Source organism: Thermobia domestica, chromosome 2 (assembly GCF_964235325.1).
Source record: "Thermobia domestica chromosome 2, izTheDome1.hap1.1, whole genome shotgun sequence".
In the NCBI taxonomy this organism is placed as follows: Eukaryota; Metazoa; Arthropoda; class Insecta; order Zygentoma; family Lepismatidae; genus Thermobia; species Thermobia domestica.
In genome coordinates this window covers 210,423,035-210,444,275 of record NC_137455.1, presented here as the reverse complement: position 1 = coordinate 210,444,275, position 21,241 = coordinate 210,423,035, and the positions used below count along the sequence as shown (strand labels likewise).

The 21,241-nt window shown below is 33.0% G+C and overlaps 1 long non-coding RNA gene across 1 annotated transcript in view; it reads left to right on the top strand.

The window, feature by feature from the left end:
• The window catches only part of LOC145679795 (uncharacterized), a 455,387-nt gene extending 450,177 nt beyond the window's left edge, over positions 1 to 5,210 (top strand). Inside the window, exon 3 of the long non-coding RNA XR_014130546.1 lies at positions 5,110 to 5,210. This is a non-coding gene — a long non-coding RNA (uncharacterized LOC145679795). The remainder of the gene's footprint in view (positions 1 to 5,109) is intronic.
• Positions 5,211 to 21,241: the final 16,031 nt, after the last annotated feature.

Here is a 21,241-nt window from a genome sequence, read left to right as displayed (position 1 = left end):
CATAATGCTGCTTCAATTATATTCACATATGGAAAGGCATAAGAAACATTTAAGGGCCCTCTGCAATAACAAGGTAAGTGAAAAATTGAGGTTTTGAGTTACAAAGCTTATAAACTTAAAGTGCAACGTGCTAATTAACAGGAATAAATCTATGTAAAAAATGCCTATGGAGAAAAGTGGTGTAGTACTTGATCTGTGCTTTGGAGCACGGAGCATGGCGAATACCGAAAATGCGGAATAATAAAAAACGAAGGTGAAACAGTGATCATTTACCTTGTTATTGCATAGCCTAAATTAATGGTGAAAAGAAAAAAGGACAATAGAAACACATAACGTCGTGTGTGACAACGTTTATGTATTGCGTTACACGAGGATACCTGAATAATCTGAGCGTTGTAGCCAACAAAATCCGGAAACTGGTCTGTCTTGAGCCTTGTTTAAAACTCCGAATCTGATACGTCCATTTCAGATTCAGAATCCGGGAACACAGATGAAAGAAAAAATCAGCAGTTTAGCACGTTCTTGTAAAATTACTGCTTGGCCAGAGTAAAAAATCGTAGAAGGACTTCCACATCCTTTTTTGAGTTCTTGATTCTCGGTTTGGCTTGTTTCTTGTGGATGAAAAAATGGTGTTCAGAGGTGGTTTCTGCATGAAATAAGCTTTTTTCCCTTCATTATACGTTTCCGAAACTGATATAGATCCACGTGTGGGGTTTTCTCCTCCTCCTTGCCCGATTTGGGGTACTAGTAAATACGAAAACCAGATTCGGATTAGATATGCAAATTACAAATCATAACTTTTAATTTTCAAATCCGACATCCGAATCCCGGATTAAAATCTTAATCCGAATATCCGGTATTCGATTTTTTCAAAATCCGAATATTTCAATACTTGGAAATCCGAATATTTCAGCACTGCTTAAATTTCCATATTAACACCGAGGAAAGAAGCAAAACACTGCTATTTCGCCCTGATTTTGCTATATTTCTTTGTCAGAATTCACAATTTGTCTTTCTCTTTCATCCCTTCCGCTTCTGTCATTCTGATTCGACTATTTCGATTTTGTCCATTTCGAAATAAAATGGTCAAATATGTCTCCGTACGAGTACTTTCACTTGAACCAGCCCTTGAAAACAAAGGTACAGACACGTCGCGTCGCCTATTCTCACCTACCAGTGCTTGCTTCACTAGCAACAGACGGTGCCGCCCTCCGTTATCTGCATCGGGAAACGGCAACTCGATGCAGATGAGTTGTGTTTTTCACACAACAAATGCTTTGAATATGCGCTAGAGGTGACGGAAAAGGAAGTAAGTCCACACGTCTTCTTTATCTATGTTTTTACCGGGAATCGAGGTAACTCGACTTACCTTGTTATTGCAGAGGGCCCTTCAATTTATGTGTACCACTGTATCCATTTACAATAAGATCATTCTAGCCAAGTTCGTTAATTCCCAATACTATAGGAGAATTTGTATATGCCTCTCATAAGATTGCCGAGAAAGACCGCAAAAATGTCTATAGATGATTGAAATGTACGTTAGAACCAAGTTTTATGGTTTAATAATTCCAGAAATTCAGAGAAAACACCATCGTTCGATTGTGTGCTGTACAATATCAACTCAGTCTGATGTTGCTATTCTAACCTCAACCAGATCATGCTTGATATTTTGTCCCTCATTGGTTTAATACATATATGTTCTTTCCGCAGGTTTCCCAACTAAAATACTACACACTTCACGCATATTTCCCGTGCGAGCAATATATCTTGCTGGTCGTAGACTTCTCATTCTTATTAGCAGAGTGATATTTTCAAAATTACATATATAACTGTATTGTACAATGTTTGATTGCTGTATTATGATGGTCATGTTTATAATGTGCAACTTTCTAATGCGCTGGAAGAAATACGACACTATCTTATACCATAATACATGTTATTTAATGTTGTTATAATGCAGTATAAAGTCTAATACCTTGGAATTTTCAGTTTAACAGTTGCTGTGCATAATATGATTAGTCACATTTTCAAATTGCAGAACTACTGAACATTCCCATAATCTGACTTTTTTTTGCTGTGTATTCCTTAAATTATATAAAAAATTCCTGTGTCATTTTGTATTTTGTGTTTAAGTTGCTGCCGAGTATCCAGCATGATAATGAAAACAAGAGATCTCCACAGACATAAAATTGGCTGTAGAAATTTATAGGGATTAGCGGCAATGTTGCGTCATCAAATTGGGAGATCAGTTTATGTGGAAAGAGTCGTTGCCCCACAACTATTCCGTAGTTTCTTGAGGTGTGGTATGATCTTGCGGAAACCATAGTGTGTTAGTCTGTAGCATGTGTAATTCAGAGAAGGTATTATAGTTTTGTATCGTTTCCGTTGACAATAACTATGTTTCTGTCTTGATCTTCGAATACCTAAGATTCATGTTTTTTTTATTATTCTTTTATGTAATCTACATCAAAATGTTACTTTCGGTGCGTGGAGAGACGATTCATGAAGTTATTGAGGATTCTGTGTTGGTGTTTTGTTTATTGATGGCAATAGTAAGAGTGACGCAAGTTTCATGAAACATCACCAAAATCCTATAAGTGTTGATTAGCCTCAGTAAGATTTATCAACGTACGGCATATTATACATGATTGTCTTGATATCTTGGATGCAATGTCTGTGAAACTTGAAAAGATGTCAGTTGTCTACTTGGACGTAACGAGGTTCGAAATTGCCATAGTTTTGTCGCGTTGACATTTTTGGATTATCATTGACACTTTTATCTCGTTTCCTTTACAGTCTCAATACTTGTTTCTCTCCTGGAGTTTCTTCCGTAGACCTACATTTTTCCTTGATTCACCTGTTGATCCTATTTCTGTGAATTGTTTCAGCAAATGTGCGAATTTAAAGTTATATAGCAACGGCTGTTGCTTATGAGTTGCTGTTGTAGGCCTATGAATGCTGATATAAACATCAAGAATCTGTGGAGGTTGTTGTCGTGTACAGATTTTCATGGACAATTTCTGGTGAGAAAGTCTGCCACAGAAATTAGCATCCAGTAAGAGAAATTATAAATAATATGTAATATATAGTTGTTTTCAAAACGGAATTTCAACGTCCTAGTTTTACATGTGGAAGCAAAGGAAGACAATAATTATGATAATAATAAAATTGTGAAATGGGATAAAACGAAAAACCAGAGAGAAGACACACAAACAAGGTTTTCGTATGTCACAATGTCCACTTGGCGAGAGCTAGGATCGAACCATGAGTTCAACGCACAAGAGATGAGCGCTCTACCATTGAGCCACCACGTTTCTCAGCAATGTTGACGAAAACACTAAAAATAAAATTATTTTCCACACTCAATTTAGATGATACTACATAAACAAAGCTCCCTATTCAATATGTTTAATATGTATTTTCTTTACGTGTTGCACATACAATGTTACGATGAAAGCAGGGCATAGGTTAGCTCAGCTGTAGAGCGCTCAAATCTAAGCTATTGGTATCTGGATGATCACAGGCCATGTAAGAGTACTGATAACATAGTGTTCTTGCAGTTCTCCCATTTTCTTCTACATTTTCATTCTATTAATCATTTCGTGCAATCATTCGTTTTCATTAATAGTCCCATTTACTTTGGCCTAAAATCTCACATCCGACGGTAGGCTAATTATTTCGTTTACATTTCGACGATAAAATATTTCGAGAGTGGGAAAAGTAATTTTTCGAGAGTGTACTCGTAACCTAATTATCTTCCGCTTAACAAAGCAAGAGCTTAATCACTTTGTCGCACCCAAAACCTGCAGATTTAACCTTATTTGATGTAAATTGTTTGTTGCTACCTCCGAAATGAGTTTCCCATGGTTGCCTTTAACCAGGATTGTAATGGGATGTATACAGAGGTATGGCATATAGCCACCTAACTTGTATTATAGCCCAGCATATACTTATCTCAAATTTACAAAAGAACTAGTGTGTACTGGGGTGGGTATACGCTATACTTTTTTTTTTTAAACGATCGAATGTATTTCTACCAAAAAATCTAGCATTACATCACTGCCTTTAACTTGGAGGTTTATGAAATAATCCTCACAAGATTTTTCGATTACTCGACCCAAAGAATTGTTTCCCCGGAAACCATACCAAAGGCTTCCGAAGTATATATATATATATATATATATATATATATATATATATATATATATATATATATATATATATATATATATATATATATATATATGTGTGTGTGTGTGTGTGTGTGTGTGTAATATATTGTTTTCTCTACCCTTAAACTGTATATTACCCGTATTGTTCAGGAATAGTAACACATTGTAATTGAATAATTTTCACATAAAATAGTTTTACCAGTCACCAGTATCGTAGACTTTCAGCAATTCAAACTATCCTTTTAGTTACCATTTTAATAACAGCATTACCCTCATCAATGAATTGTAGAGGATGCATGTTATTATTCTCATTTACCAATTACGAGATCCCTAGTTCGATTTTTTTTGTTTTGTTTAACGACCGACTTTTCTGAGGTTTCTCTTTGTTACGAGGCGAATTCAGGATAGTATTTATTCTAGGCTTTAGCCAACATTCCTTTCAGAACGTTCTTCCGTCTTCTGTTATTTCTCTGACTATATTTAGTATATTGCTGATAAACTATGAAACTGATAAACAATCGATGTCTATCGATTTCTTTGTTTCTGTGGTTAATCAATCTAACAAAAGAACGATTTGACCAAGTAATATTTCGCTTAGAAACAATTATAGTTGACTTACAAATCACAATTTTTCTTACTTAAAATTATTTAATTTCCATTTAATGATAGAGTAACAACCTGAACTTTGTTTCTCAATGTACATGGACGATACTGTGCCGTAGAAGTTCCTTTCATCCTTGATTTGTAAATATTCATTGATTAACATTTTTTGTTCAGTTTATTTCTGAGAAGTTTGTGACACTATATGAAAATCATATCATAGAGTAAATAGAGCACTAGAAGTTATATGATCCTTTGTTTGCTTATTAATTGCTAAATAAATATTTTGAGACAAAATGGATTTAAGAAAATGTAAATTTTATGTTTTGCTCCACAGGTCGCTCGTAGTTGGATCGAAGCAAACTTCCAGAAACGAGAATGCATCAAATTTGTTCCAAACCCCAAGGATCCGCACAGGTAAGTAGAAAGTCTTGTTAAGCAAATCTCATTATCAAATCAAACCAAGTAAAGCTTCCTCAATATGTGGATAAATGATATTCTGAAGTTCAAATGCAATTATTAAGTTAGTAAGTACATACGATAAATGGAGAAGTGATTTTTCACGATTATTATTCGCAAGCTAAAAGTGTGTGTGATTTTCCAGAGATTTACTACGCCGGAAATTAAATTATATTTGTTGTTGTTGTGCTCCCCATTATTGACTTAAAATTAAATACATTAGCTAACAGACTGTGACGATGACTAGTGGCTGAAATGCAATTAGAAATCCGATGTGTGTGAGAGAGATCTCAGTCCCGCAGAAGCTATAAATTTTGCACTTCACTACAGCTATAATGGCCGATATTACATTTGTACGAAACAAACGCTAATTATAGTTTCAGTGGAATATTCAGCGTATATTCTAGAAACAGATTTTTCTATGCTTCATTGCTTTACAACATGTAAAAATGAAATCACTGTATTAATTTTTGGTCACATATCATTAATATTTACCAATAATGAGTTGAAACGAATAAAATACTGTTTTGTTAATTCAAAAAGCTTTTAAGTATTTTTCTTATTCATAAAGTATAGCCTTATTAATTACTAATGAACACATTAATAACAAAGATTGTTTGTATAATTTAAATATTTCATTTGGTAAATTTTTTATATGTAAATAATTCCTTCCTTTATCCTTGAGATAATATTTCTCACCAGTAGTGAAGCTTGAGACTTATTCACACTAACTGTATTAACGTACAAATCTTCGACACTAAAAGAAAGAAGAATATTCATTTAATAACGAGGGCATTTTCTATCAGTTATGAAGTAATGCATGCATTGAAAATTCTCGTTAGAAAGTACGTTTAAAAAAATCATTTATAATGGCAATTAATCGACTATACGTAATCAATCAATTAATCGCAGTACTTTTTTTTATCATAATTAAGAAACTTAAAATTATAGTGATGCTGGAACAAATACTTAGAATTAGGAACAAACTAGAATTAGGTTGTTGAGCTGTAACATTATTTGATTGGGAAATGTTCAAATTAATAGTTACAGTTGCACTTAGAGTTATGTTTGTGTTATTATCTAGCAAATAGTTCTCCACCCGTAACCGGTTTTTCACCTCTTCCTTTCTGCGACCATTCTTTCTTTGTTTTATGAATTGAATCCGTGAAAGAGGAAAACATATCGTATTTTATAAATAAAGAAACATGTCCCAAATTTTGTGACCTTAAGATTAATGGTTCAAAATAAACATTTATAATACATTTCCTATTTTCTTCACACTCTCGTGATGAAGCATGAAAAAAATCATCTATCGGACAACATCAAAACTCCCTTGTACGAAGACGTTCGGTTCTCCCTCCATCGCAAATGGTCCATTATGTTGTGGCTCCGAGTTTTCTGTTGCCAGATTGAAACAATCATTTTCCATTGCCCGAAACTCTCGTATATTAGCAAATTATCCGAGTACACACACTCCAATTCACCGTAAATTTGCTTCGCTGATTTTTCTTGCAAATAAGTAAATAAATATAAAGAATCACAACACTTTCCACATACTCAATACACTTAATTAGCCATTTTGTTTCTTTTCTTTATAGCAACTACCTTCTTATGCATCACGAATATTCACACGTCCGTTTAGTCACCAGCACCACCTCATACGAATTTCACAAAAAAATAGTCTCAAACGTTTGTGCAAAACTGTGACCAAATTGGGCCGATTGGCGCCAAAATGATCTCAATCATTAGGACATCGTTTGTAGACGCAAAAATTTTCCTTGTACACAAAAAGAAGTGTGGGATATTGGCATATCTAGTTTAGGCACTAGCCTCTCTACCAACAACGATTTGCGCCGAAAGCGCCTTAAACGTTAGTACATCAATTGTGTACAAAAGGGAGTGTTAAATTTTGCTGTGTTGCTTTAGTGCACCAAATTCTGATTGGAGGGAATGCGTTTCGGTTAGGTTTTCGGGTCTTGGATCTATCTTAAAAGTATTGTGATTATTAAAGGCAAACTTGCAGTATTCATACTTTTTTGGTCTACGGTTAGAAACCAAACTCTAACTTACCTATTCACATATACAAAAGGTAACATGAGCTATACGCCATAAAATTTATAATAATGAAACAAAACTTGCAGAACTTGCTCCCCATAAAGCTCTGAAAAATACTATCCAAGAATTTTCCAATTTTTCTCTTCTTATTTAGCGAGAACAAGGAAGCATGTTTCCCCATATAATACCATGATTCGGCTTCTGGTTCTAACACAGGACTGAGACGCTTGGGATCAAATTTGTAGAATCATTAGATCTTTAATAATAATAATAATAATAATAATAATAATAATAATAATAATAATAATAATAATAATGATAATAATAATAATAATAATAATAATAATCACGTGGGCATACCCCATGAAACCAGTCCAAGTGAAATAAAATTTGTTCAATTTACACTGCATGACGCTCTGCAAAATAAAATAATTTTATAATATGTTCTTAATAATTAAAATTTATTCTTAAAATAATTTGAAACTTTTAATCGTCAACAATCACTTAAAGATGTATAATTATGTTGGGGGTATGGCGTCTCCCAAGGTAGTCTTTTCTGGATTCCGAAATGCTTCATCCCTGAAAATTTTTTTGCCATACTTGTATGTAGTATAATATCAATATTATTATTCTATATTTATATGTGTTTTTCGGTTTCTCTGGTGTTAACATTTAGTAATATTTAAAATTAATTACGCACATTAGAGATCCAGTGTAAATACAAGTAATTTGTAAGACCAATCTATTCTTCTGCTTCTTCTAAATAAATAAATATTTTTTCTCTATTTGATGGGAACGGAGGAACATATTCTCGCATGTAATGCCATAATTGTTCCAATCGGGTAAATATTATTGATATTTATTCACCTGTTTTCCTTGCATATGTAAATAGAAAAGTTTATTATATTGTAGGACGAAGAACTTTGTGTCCTGCAAGTTGATTCCAGTCATTCCGCTTATTTTGTGCTAGACTCAAGAGCCGAACATGACATTACATGGGTTGAATTGAGTTGATTTTGAGAATAAAGTCCCTTTTAACAGCGAGGGTATATGAGACGGGATCTACTGAGTAACGTGGAATCTGAACCACACGAGCTCCCGCCGGAAATCGAATCCGGGTCTCCCGCGCAAAGGCGCGTACGCTAGCCGCTTAGCTAGATATTATATGGGGTAATATTCACTCTCCGCTCTCGCCGAAAGAAAAAGTGAAATACGAGCTTCGTGCAGAGCGAATTCTGCAAGTTTTGTTATATTATGACAAATATTAACGAGTATACCCCCTGTCCTGTTTGTATGTGTCGTTTCTGCATATGAATGGGAGTGACACCTAAACTAGATAACCTAATATGCCAAATTCCTTTTGCGCAAAAATAAATAAATATCATGAGTGGTCAAATATACTAAAGGATGCATTATCAATTGAGGCAATTTTGACAGCAATCGGCGGAGGTGATGGAGCTGGCCGTTTGTACAACTCTCAAAATTACTTTTTGAATACCTTAGAAGTACGCATTTTATGAGCACCTTTTGTACGTTAAATTTTATTTGTTTCTGTTCAAGCGTAATCACAGTAATCAGTTATTTCCATTTCTTTTCGAAGGATGCGATAGTTTAGTGGTAAAACAATTCCCACTGATGCGAGTAATTCTAGTTTGAAAATGTCGTTTTGAGTTTGTGATAAACAACACCATGTCTGTAAGTCTTCTCAAGATTGTCATTTCCCCAGCATTCACATTTTATCCATTTTTCCTATGATCACTCACTTTAAATAATATTATAATTTATGTTGTTCGACCTAAATAACATACTCTCATTTACTAAGATATATTTCGTTTTACTAACGATCCGGAAGGAATGCATTTTTCAGTGATGAAAAAATAATCCAAATTGGGTGAGTAATTTGAAAATAAAGTATTGTAAGATGGAAGGAATTACATATTAGCTCGGGTGGTAAAGCATTGGCTTCGCATTAGAAAGTCCCTGGGTTCGATTTCCGCTGCCGACCATTCTGATGGGTTTTCCAGGCTTTTCCTCAGTCCTACCAGGTAAATGCGGGGATATTACCTACTAAACCGACCCTGACCAACACCTTCCGAAATCCTTTTCATTGTTATTGTTGTTGTTAAATATCCAGAATAAAATTACCTTTGAGCTGAATCTGATGATTGTTAAATAAATAATTATAAATTAGTCGTTAACTAGATTTTTTGAAACAAAATTTTCAGGCAAGATTTTTATTTTTCATGCGAACTTTTAAACCACATGTATGGGTCTTCATTTCGAGTAACACAGATAAACCTGATAACTGGACAGTTAGGACAGCTGAAGATGAAGATTCGAGTTTCAATTGTTTAAGAAGTAATATTTTTCTATAATGTATCTGGTATATTCACTATTATCCCTTATTCATCCTTTCCGTTGTTATCCGCTACAGTGTTTCTTATTATCATCCTGGTTTGTTACAAAAGCCGTTGTTGTAAAAGTCAATCTAGTCAAACATAAAAGGACATCGCTCAACGTTTCTCCTGAAAAAACATTGTAATCAAACCTAGTATATCATATTGATTATTGCGTATCCTGTTCCGTATAGTCCTTTTACGCTCTTTCCCCAGAGACCTATATTAGAGATCAATGCAGACGTTGTCTTTGCTTTCTCTTTCGCTTTTTCTCTTTTCTCTCCAACGATGAGAAAGGAGTGTCCTGTATCAGCACTTCCCAATCTCCTCACTGTCTCATCCTCAAAAAGTACAAGGAGACTTGCTAGTACAGTCAGCTTACGATCGATTCTTGTGTGTCTAAGGTGCGTACTTATTGTGTTCTGTCTACATAACTAACCCCTTGGGCATGCGTCGCAACGAAAGAAAGGTGATTTTAGTATCTGATTTCTTCTTTTGTTACGAACAAAATACCCTAAGACGAATATACAACAGTTTTTGTATCAAATACAACAGTGACACGAAATAGAAATAATACAACGGGTTCAACCAAGAGGAAAAGTAACTTTCCTTTCAAGCTGACATTATCATTAAAACAAAGTTTAATTACAAAGTGCTGTAAACGTATTGTAGTTATTATCTTATCCTGAAAACTCACTCGTATATTATCCTGAAAACTCACTCGAGCAGTTCTACACGTGTATAATATGTACTACAACGATCATAGAGTTTATTTAGAATCGATAATACAATTCTCAAATGAAATTAAACTGAGTGATAGCTATTTGGAAATCAATATCCCTTTCCGGCATATAGGTTTAAGTGAGACAGAGCATACTTCTAAAAGAGATATCTAAATCATTCTAAGGGGCTTTTATATAGGGCTTTATGCTACCACTAGCATGAGAACTGATATTGTTCTCTTTATGCACGTGATCCCAAAGGTTAATTACATCTTTTTAAAAATTAGAATAGCATGTAAGAAAATAAATGAATCACTATAGATTGAATCCATGGAAATGTAAATAAAGAAATAACTAAATATTATTTCCTTATTAATTAATATAGTAAAAAATTCGAACAACATATGGAATCATAATATGTCTCATTTTGAAACTCTAGTTGTATTTCGGAAAGTACATTAAATTGTTTATCTTTTAAGAACTTTATACTTTATGGTATTCATATGTAGGTGCAATATTTCAAAGAAAAAGCTTAGGGTCGTCACATATTGACCAGAGGACAGGAAAACAGTGTCAAGGTTCAGTTTGTGAGTAATACAACAGAGCCTCATTATGTATTAGACAGATGCATCACTAATGTTATGACTGAGACACACAATTACTACATTTAAGTCTCTCTCCGCACCCTCTCCTGCTTCCATCTGCTTTGGCGTGGCTATCCTTCTTCTGTCTAGTCAATATACGGCCGATATTACAGTAAATATCTAATAAACGTAAAGGAAATGCCTTCTTGCATGATCGAAATCTTTCAACACTTACTCACAGACATTCATATCTGTATACAATTTTGCTTCAAACTGTCATTTGTTGAAACATTTCTATCGGTTAAAGAATAATTTTCTTTGACTAATATATTCCTTGTATAAGTAAAATGCCGTGACAAACTTTAAGAAACAGTTCACAAGAAGAAAGAATTATTATTTGATGAACGCATGACGAAAGATTTTCGAACAGCTAAAACATGCAAATACTTACAAATAGATCACTTTCTCTTCGTTAATTAGTCATTACACGAGGCGATTGTACCTCTAATTTAAATTGTGCTACTTTGTTATTATCTATTCTGCTAGAAAAAACAATATATATAAATAGTTTATTTAATTAAATCATTATTCCAGTGTGTAAGATCTCTAAGTTCAGATAATTAATTAAGAGATTTGTATGAAATGTAATTAATTCACTTGCGTATCTTAATTCTCTGAACTTGGTAACAGAGACAAATTTTAAAATTAGCGACATCTGCCTATAGCAATAACTGATGTTGCGTAAAACTTTTTGTTTCTTGTACGAGGTGCGCTGCAATTTTTTATCATTCTCACTAAAAGAACTAGTTTATTTCTAGCTTTTGTTTTAGCCGCTAGATACAAAGAAATTTTGAAGTAATACATATTTTTTTTTTCAGGAAATGGCTTAACAATTAATATTCTATCTTTTAATGGGAGCAACTGTGTTCCGTTTAATTAAATTTACTAGTACATTTCGGAATTACTTTATGTAGAATTAGTTGCAGAATACTTTATTATTTACGTTGGCTAATTACAGAGCGGAATAATGTATTGAACCTAATTTTCTTTTGAATTAAATAATATTTACACACTTCATGCTATTATTCTTCTTCCTAGGTGTTTAGACCTGCATTAGGTGAGTTATTTATTGTTCCTTGGCCATACGGGTTAGTTAATTTTGTCATTTTGGCCAACATAATTACAGAAATATAAACAATTTTCGGAAGCTAACATAATACAAACAGTCAAGAATTAATTTCGGCTAATCCAACAAAATTTTGATTACAACATAGCATTTTATTAATAAGTAGATAGTGACACACCCTAGAGATATTAACAAGTGTAAGCAAACAAATATTTTATGCTGTAGAAGCGAGTGACTTTTAACTTTTGGCGAAAAGTAAAAAAAAAATGCAGTTTCACAAATTTTTCATGTACTTAATCATTGTAATTTAAATACTATATAAATTGATTAAAGTTTGATAATATTGCATTTGCTTTCGTAATAAGATTAATGTTATTTTATAATACAGTAAATCCTAAGATGTCCACTAGTATTTGCACGGAATAACAGTACATTTTCAACTAAGAGAAATCTTAGTTTTCCGTTTCACGATTGTACCTATTAGGCTAAAGGACATGATCAATGAAACAAATAATTATAAATATAAGAATTGAGTGAAATGGTAGTACTCCGGGAAACCTCACAGGTATAATGTGATCACTAAAAACTTACATGTCCTCTTTTCAAACCAGGGACAAGAGAATTGTGCAATACCAGATTATAATAACCTATTCCATAATGCTTTGCGTTATCATCAAAAATTTTGAGCAATGGAGGAAAGATATGAAGGAAAGTGAAGTTCTGCCATATTGGCCGACTACTGTTGGACTATTGCTAGTGATACTCCAAACGTAACTTATAAAAGCCAAGTTAAGGGAAACGTTCAAAATAAACTTAATACACATGTATCATGAATACGGGATTTCCACTTTCACATACATTGAAAAGTAGTTGAGGATCGGAACTTTTATATTGTTATGTACTTTTCTTCTCCCTGTCAAACTTTTGAGTTTGATCTATCATGTGTGATACCTCATTTCACTATACCAGTATATTTTATGATCTTTGTATCTATAGATAGAAAAAAGGGATTTGTACATATATGTATTTTAAGGTTAATGCTGAATTTGTCATTATTTAAGTGGATTGTTAATGTTTATCTTGCACATTATTGTTTAATTTTCTGGACTGAAACAATTCACAGATTTCTTCTGCTACCACCATTCGAAGATTTGCTTCTTTTAATGTTAATGTACACAATTATGTTAGTATATCTCTTAAATCTAACCAAACTTGACATATTAAAGTTAATGAACGTCTAGATCCTTAACATAGCCTTACAAAGATTTAGATTCAATACTTTCATATTTTTCTAATTCTAATTACATTTTAAACATACTAATACTTTGGCATTTTTTTAAAATTATAGCTAAGTATATTATCCTGTATACAAGGATAATTTTGCAAAAGGAGTAGGGCTAAGTCTATACTTTCATTATCCAGTCCTACCATACCATGATCAAATGAATATAAAAACTGTAAAATTAAAGAATTTTTACACACACATACACACACGCGCGCACACAAACCTTCGATTATAATTTGTTCAACAGTTACGTAAATATATGAAATAGAAATCAAACAATCAGAAACACTGAAATAATAAGTACATAATTACATAACAGAAAACTTATACGGAAATACGTACGTTAATGTGCTATAATGAAAAATAAGGAACATAATGACTAAATTTATCATTTTAAAATATACCATTCAGAGGACTTTGAAATAAACGACAGCAGAAGAGTCTTCCTTAGTCAATAAGTCTTCCTTGGTAGTTTAGTATGCCGTGTGCTTCTTTTTTCCCGAGCGTACGCTGCGCCGATCCTGTTAACTACGGAGAGTTAATGAAAGCAATTAGAGCATCATTAAATTGATCCCATAGGTAAAAGGTAACAGAAGGAAAAGATTCCTAATAGAAATTTGCTATGAAATTCCTTCCAGAAACTTATTGCTCGTTGTTATCTTGAAGAAATTACTTTATAAGAAATTAAGCGCAATTTCTAATAGTGAAATATAAATATAAGATTTGGTATAATAATTTGGAATAAAAATAGGGTTTTTATATCGACATAGTTAAATAGTTTCTTATAATTTGTATCATTGTAATAATATAGATAACCTCACTATCAAGAGGAATTCTCTTCTAAGACAAGAACTCAATAAGTAAAAATAGAAATAACGATTCATGACTCACCATTTTAAACTTAGCAATCTGCTATGAATCCCAAAAGATTTTTCTTGTAGATATTTGCATATTATCAGGCAAAGAGAAATCATACTGTTTGCTGTAACGAAGCACTTCCTTTATAGAATTAATTTCATACATACTGTGTATATGGTTCTGATACAAAACGAGAGGTTCTGTTCCCGCTCCTCCACTACAGCAAGTTTTTGTCAGGTTTTTGTATAATCTTCATAACCATATATATCGAACATCAAAAATGGATATTCAGAAATCATTATTATACATGATTGGAAACTTATACACTCTATATGGCGAAGTTTACAGGATCCTTTACATGTTTTCAGAATGTGCAAGGTGTGCTAGAAAATATTTCAATGTGCCATGAATGCTTCTCTAGCTACACTGTAGACCTGCTCTTTCTATTGATAATGGTATCATATGACATCCTGAGAGTAATGATCTTCGCTTTTTGCTACTCTTGCTTAAGTTGGGTAAGATTTGTCGCAAAGATTAGAGTGAACTGACCTCCATCCAACCAATTGAGGATGCTCTGTGACCATGTAGTGATCATGTCGGATACTTGTAATGATTACGCAAACCGGAAATCACATCACTGGCGTGGAGGCAAAAACGGCTGTCATCGGAGGTGTGCTTCATGGTGTCGATTCGTAGAAGGGAACGTTGAGAGAGAACCACGTAATGGTTGTCTTGCTTCCATAAAACGATTGTCGATGTTCCTTAATAAAATCCTTGTCTCAATTGATCTTGATTTGTTAGACTTTTATCTTGAATTTCGTAATGGTAGCTCATCTAATGCGGATGCCCAAGCATGCAGCTATCGTATGTGGGTACCGCCTGGAACCAGACTGAATGCACGTGCACCTTACATGGACCAATGACATCGATGGTAGCGCACAATAGGCATTTATCGCGCAGTTTGTAGCGAGACTGTGTGAAACAATCGCCTGGACTTCCACAGGCTTATGATAAGCCCTTGTTCAAACTCCGTTTACAGCTGAAACTGAGCTCGCTAATACCGCCTTGACTCAGTTTCAACATTCATACTCAAGTTGATACACGGTATGGTGCTATAAACATTCGACCATTGTTGTAAGAGGGCAGACGGAAAAGTTCTAAGCCCGACAATGAAAGATTGTGTTTCTTCGTTCAAAAATGAATTTACTTTTCTTCGTAATCCCTGTTTAAGTCTACGTTTTAGCAGTGAGTAGAGTCCGCCTCTAAAATGCAACTCTGGAAGGTCTGCAAAATAGTCATCTACAACTGGCATAATATCTTCATTGGACTCCAAATATTTTCCAGCTATATATATATATATATATATATATATATATATATATATATATATATATATATATATATATATATATATATATATGTGTGTGTGTGTGTGTGTGTGGGAATAAATGGAAATCAGATTGCGCTCCTTCTGGTGAATAGAGTTTATGTTTCTATAATTCGTACTTCAAATCCCTCTGTGTTCCCACTGTCAAAGCACGGAAGGATGAATTAAAAAGTATTTTCTATTTTGCAATACACTCTTCCTCTCACGATTTTTTTATTCAGTTGTTTCAGAAGGCAATAGTAATATTCTCTAGCTACTTGTATTGCTTTAGTCTTTGCTAGATAATAAATCAGAATAATCACCTTTAGCGTCCAGAAAAATACTAGCCATAACCCTCCAGCAGATGAAGTCAACTTCACCTTTCTGGTGCAGGGTTACCAGCTTCCATATAATGCTTTGTACGCCGTTTGCTAGTGGAACGACGTTTCATTCATAAAAAATCAACTAAGAAAAATCACTTGGACTCTTTTAAATATCATCCAAACATTCCTGAGAAGTTCGTTTTAGAATTTGTTTATGGTCAATGTTCAACAAATATAGCACCGATCTTGCATAAAACGTTCTCATTGTTAATTTCTCATGTAAAATGTACCATATTCGTTCTTCTGATGTGCCTATGACTTCAACTATTTCACACCTTTAATCGCTGAGTGACCATTACTGTATTGTTTGTCGACGTTTTCATTTATAGTTGTAGCTTAAGACTCTAAGCGACTCCAACTAATTACAACATAAACGTTAGACAGACTTCACTAATATAACGAATACAGTTATTAGGATCACATTGGTTGGCCTTATAAGGTTTTAATCCTGGTATGCGAATAGTCTATTAGTTGAACGAAAGCGGATTTTTGAACTCTGTTGCTTGCAATAGACAGCTAGAACAATTACCTGGATTGAGTTGCTTAATGGATTCAATCCTTTAACATGTTCTCGGCTAACGGCGATTAACATCGTCCATTACTTCACACGGTAACATTTTAAAAAAGAAATTTTATTACTATCATTATTATTTTGCAATAGATAGCTAGAACGATTATCTCTGTCTCTCGTTAATAAAGTCAATTCGTTAACGTATCATGGGTAAAGTTGATTTTAACAGTAGCCATCTATATAAAATTAATATATAAATATACGTTTTTTATGCTCTTTACTTTCTTAGCAGCGTTTATGATACCTATAACTGAGTTTTGAATACGTTTATCCTCAGTTAGACTGAAGATAGAAAATATAGTGCAATATTGTTAGTCACCGTGGGTCACAGTGAAAATACTAATTCTGACACTGATACAATTTAAACGATTACTTGGCTGGCGAAGTTAGGTTTAATAGTTTTTTTTTTGGGGGGGGGACGAAACTAACATTTGAAGCTCTACCGTGAAGTTGAAATCATTTACAGTGAATGGCATTTCATTCAATTGTGCACTGTTGAAGTTTTACTATGCAAATATACTTTACGGAAACGTAACACACATCTTTCTTATGCATTTTCATTTGTCAGCTTTTTTTCCTGTCAAAGTTCCGACTGTGTGTATTGCATATTTGCAATTCCATTCCATTTTTTTTATTAAGTTGTATGATCTCAGCAAGAGAGCTTGAAATTCTTGGTATGTTAAATGTATTCTGACTTTAGGAAGAAAGTATGTATGAATGGAATGTACGGGAGGGAAAACAGATTTTTCTGTTTTGGCCAATTTGGTTCTTGGTCCAGCGGAACGCTACCATGTTAAACTACTCGCGAATGCATTATATTAAATTACTTTCCATATTCCATACATACTTATTTCCAATTTGAGTTGTTTTTTTACAACAAAGTTAGAAAAGGTTTACATTTTTTTATTCCGAGGATGTACGGGGTGTGTCAATGAAATTAAAAAGTAATGATTTGAAAAGAAGTAAAATAAGATACAATCGTAAATAAATATAACAAATACTGACTGCATTATATTGTACTTTTTTGTATTCTTTCTCTCCATGCTATGTTATTTTAACATTGAAGTGAAGGAAAACTTATAGCTTATTTCTTTAGTACTATTTAAACTGCATTTTTTTTAGTACTTGCCGAAGCAAGCTACCTCTGTGAGGGATGCGCTCTCTTTTAGGGAAGTGGAACGAGAAGACTGAGGATTTGAAAATCTGTGAATGGTCTACGTGCTGTATTTTACTACTTTTTAAAAAATAAAATCATGTACTTAATACGTATTCTTGCACACATACAAAAAATCAAAGATTCAGGCAACTAGATCGATAAGTAGATTTAATGCAGTAGTGTTAGTCTCTGGAGTAATTTATTAATTAATTATATTTGTTAAGTTCGAAATAAATATAATAGGTCACTGGTTTTTTGCAGTCTTGCACTTATAGCTTTAAATATAGTATATTCTTAGTTCATCACACCTGTTATAAAGCTGCCATTGCGTATCTAAGGAAATGTAAGTTGTGATTTACAGGCTGAAAAATTAGAAAATTTCACTTTTCTTTCTAATACATCATCTGGCTTTTGCAAAACCGTCATTGTCTATTGTATACGTATATCATTGCTTATTATTTACGTGAGTTCTGTTGGATGAATTCTCAATTAAAATAGAACTTTGACTACTTGATTATATACATCGTACAATTCCAACCCTCAATTATTATGAAAAAAAAATTGCATTTGTTTTTGTGTAGGTGGAAATACTTCGTTTCCAAAGAACGATTCATCATCCTTTTGTCCATTCATGAATAGGATTTCAATTTTACATTTAAATTAAACTGCTCTCGCCTTTATTGCCAGCAATTGAATTAATGACAAAAGGAATTCTCTCCGAGGAAGCTATAAACCATGGTGGTATTTTCAACAAAGTAGCAGTTACTGTCTGACTGACCATTAGTAGAAGTAATCTCTCTCCACTATCAAAAGTTATATCACTTACTAGTTTTTTCTTTTAAATAGTATGAAACCTAAAATATTTTTCTTGCTTTCTGCACGTTTGTGGCTATTCCAGTAAGTGTACACAATGCAGATAAACATCGATTAATCGATTTTTGTAACTCGAATTTTCAATATACTGTATCTTGTAATTAACCACGTGAAGTTGGCTCAACCACATTACAGAAATATAAAAAATTTTATGTCAGGATTTAATGCTTAACTAGCGTCAATTACCCGCTTCGTTGGATTAAAATAAGAAAAATTAGTAATACGTTCCGTTAGTCAGTCACCAAATACAATTATGAGATAAATATATTTACAAGTAAGGTAGATAAATCAGTATCAAATAAATTGTAAAAATTTTATTGTTAAATCTTAGATTGATTTTATTTATATCTTCTCTTTCTTATAACTCCTGAATCATTGATTTAAATATAATTTACAATTTTTTTTCAATCTTGGTTTGTAATAACTTTGGATCACAATGACATCTTGTCATAATTCCATGACATCGAATCTTATTTATTGTGAATTTTACAGATTCTTTCGTGAAAGTCTTATGATTTAGCATATACTATATTTAAAAGCATTTCCTACGTAACGTATTATTCCGACAGTTTTTCCCTTTGCATTTTTATAACCAACAACTACTGCAGCTATAATAAACGAAATTCACAATTCTATTAGCGTTTTCTTCCTATCTCTTTCTGTAATTTATAAATACGATGCTGCATCTCTTTGTATCCATCCACTAACACGAGAAGCATCACTATAGTATTCTTTGGCCGCAAGGACGAGGGAAATGTCATGTAAAGCTAACAGCTCCTGCACCTTGTTCTTTCTTGTAGATTCTGAATCTCTGTTTCTATCTTTTGGTCCTTCTGATTACAGTCTATTTTAGTTATCTTTATTGTCTTTGCCGATTCGAAATTGTGAATTTTGTACTTCTTCACTTTCTTCCCGATTTCTTCATATTTTTCCTAAAGATATTGTAGCCACTGCCTTTTAGAAATGTCGGACTGACATACCTGACGTGTATCTGATGAGATTGGGTGGTTTTTTTTTTTTTTTTTTTTTTTTTTGCTTTATTGGATTATCATGTACTAAGACTATTCATGGCTTTGGATTAATTGTTTTAACAAAAGAGACACTGACCAAAGCTTAAAACTTTACTTTATTTTAAATTATAATTTGTAACTGTTTCGGATATCTAGCATATCCTTCTTCAGACACGATCGAAATTAATGAAAATACAGACATATATATAAATGTTGTTATAACAGAGTTTAAATTCTTTAACCGTCATATATATATTCATTGTTATAAAAAAATTTTAAATTCTTTTAACAGTCATATATAGTCATTGTTGTACTTTTTTATTTTTATTTAATTATTTATTTTTCTTATTTACCGAGGCCTTCAGCCCATCCTGTAAGTCTTCGTGTTCACTTTCCAATTAATCACTTTCTTTATTTTTGGTTCTTATAAGGGCCTTTTATTTTTATTTATTTATTTATTTATTTATTTATTTTTCTTCTCTATGTTATTCAAACTTCCTTGCCATGATTCATTAATTGGTAAGTTCCCTGTCCAGTTCATCAGTTTATCTCTTCCTACCTTCTTTATCCAATCCGCTTCTTTCCACTTCCTTATTATCATTCTTTTCTCCATCTCCAATACTTCCGTCTTATCCCAATTAATTGCGTGATTCGTCTCCTTAACATGTTTGTATATGGCATTGGTATCTTTTTTCTTCCTAACATCATCTTCATGTTGTTTTATCCTTTCTTTCATTCTCTTTCCTGTCTCTCCTATATATGACATATCGCAGTCCTCACACCATGCCCTGTAAATGACCCCTTCTTCCTCTTCATTAATCTTTTTAGTTCCTTTTCTATTCTTCTTCTTTATTGATCTTAATAAAGTTTCTCCACTCTTTCTATAAGTTCTGACCCCTCCTTTCTTCAATAAATTCTTCAGTTTCTCCGTTTCTTCTCCCATACTTTCTATGCCATGCCATTTTCCACTCTCATCCTCTTCATTCTTCTTTCTCCCTCTCTTCCTCTTCCTGCGTTCTTCTTCCTTCTCTAACTCATCATGTACTACCAGGTGAATATTTTATTGCTTTTGAAATATTGATATCACAGTCTCAAGGCTTATTATTTTATGTTTCCCATTGAACCTAAAATTTATTTTATTAAAGAAAATAAGCTCTAATCAAATTACCACCAAACAGACAATGGGAGCGTCAATTACTTAATTGAGGGGCAGTCCTCATGCATTGGATGTATGTAGTAATTTTCGCGTTTTAATCTAGAAATTTCTTACTTTAAGAAGGCAAGGTGATTATCACGTTGCTGTAATTCTGAAAGAATTCACAATTGATGTATCTGTATCCATTAATTGCTTCAATGTTTCATTCTTTCCACAAGAATGAAAGTGTAAATTTGCTCACTAGTTTGATATTATCTTATTTAAGTATTCATCTCTTAAATACAATTGTGAGGTAAGTATGGGTACAAGTAACGCAGGCAAATGGACATCAAACAAAATTCGTAAACACTCCTAAATCATAGACTAGTTTTACTTATTTTTCTCTATTCTTATAACTTGTAAATCATTGATTTAAACATCTCTTACGATTCTCTTTTAATATTGGTTCATAATAAGTTAGTCACAATGA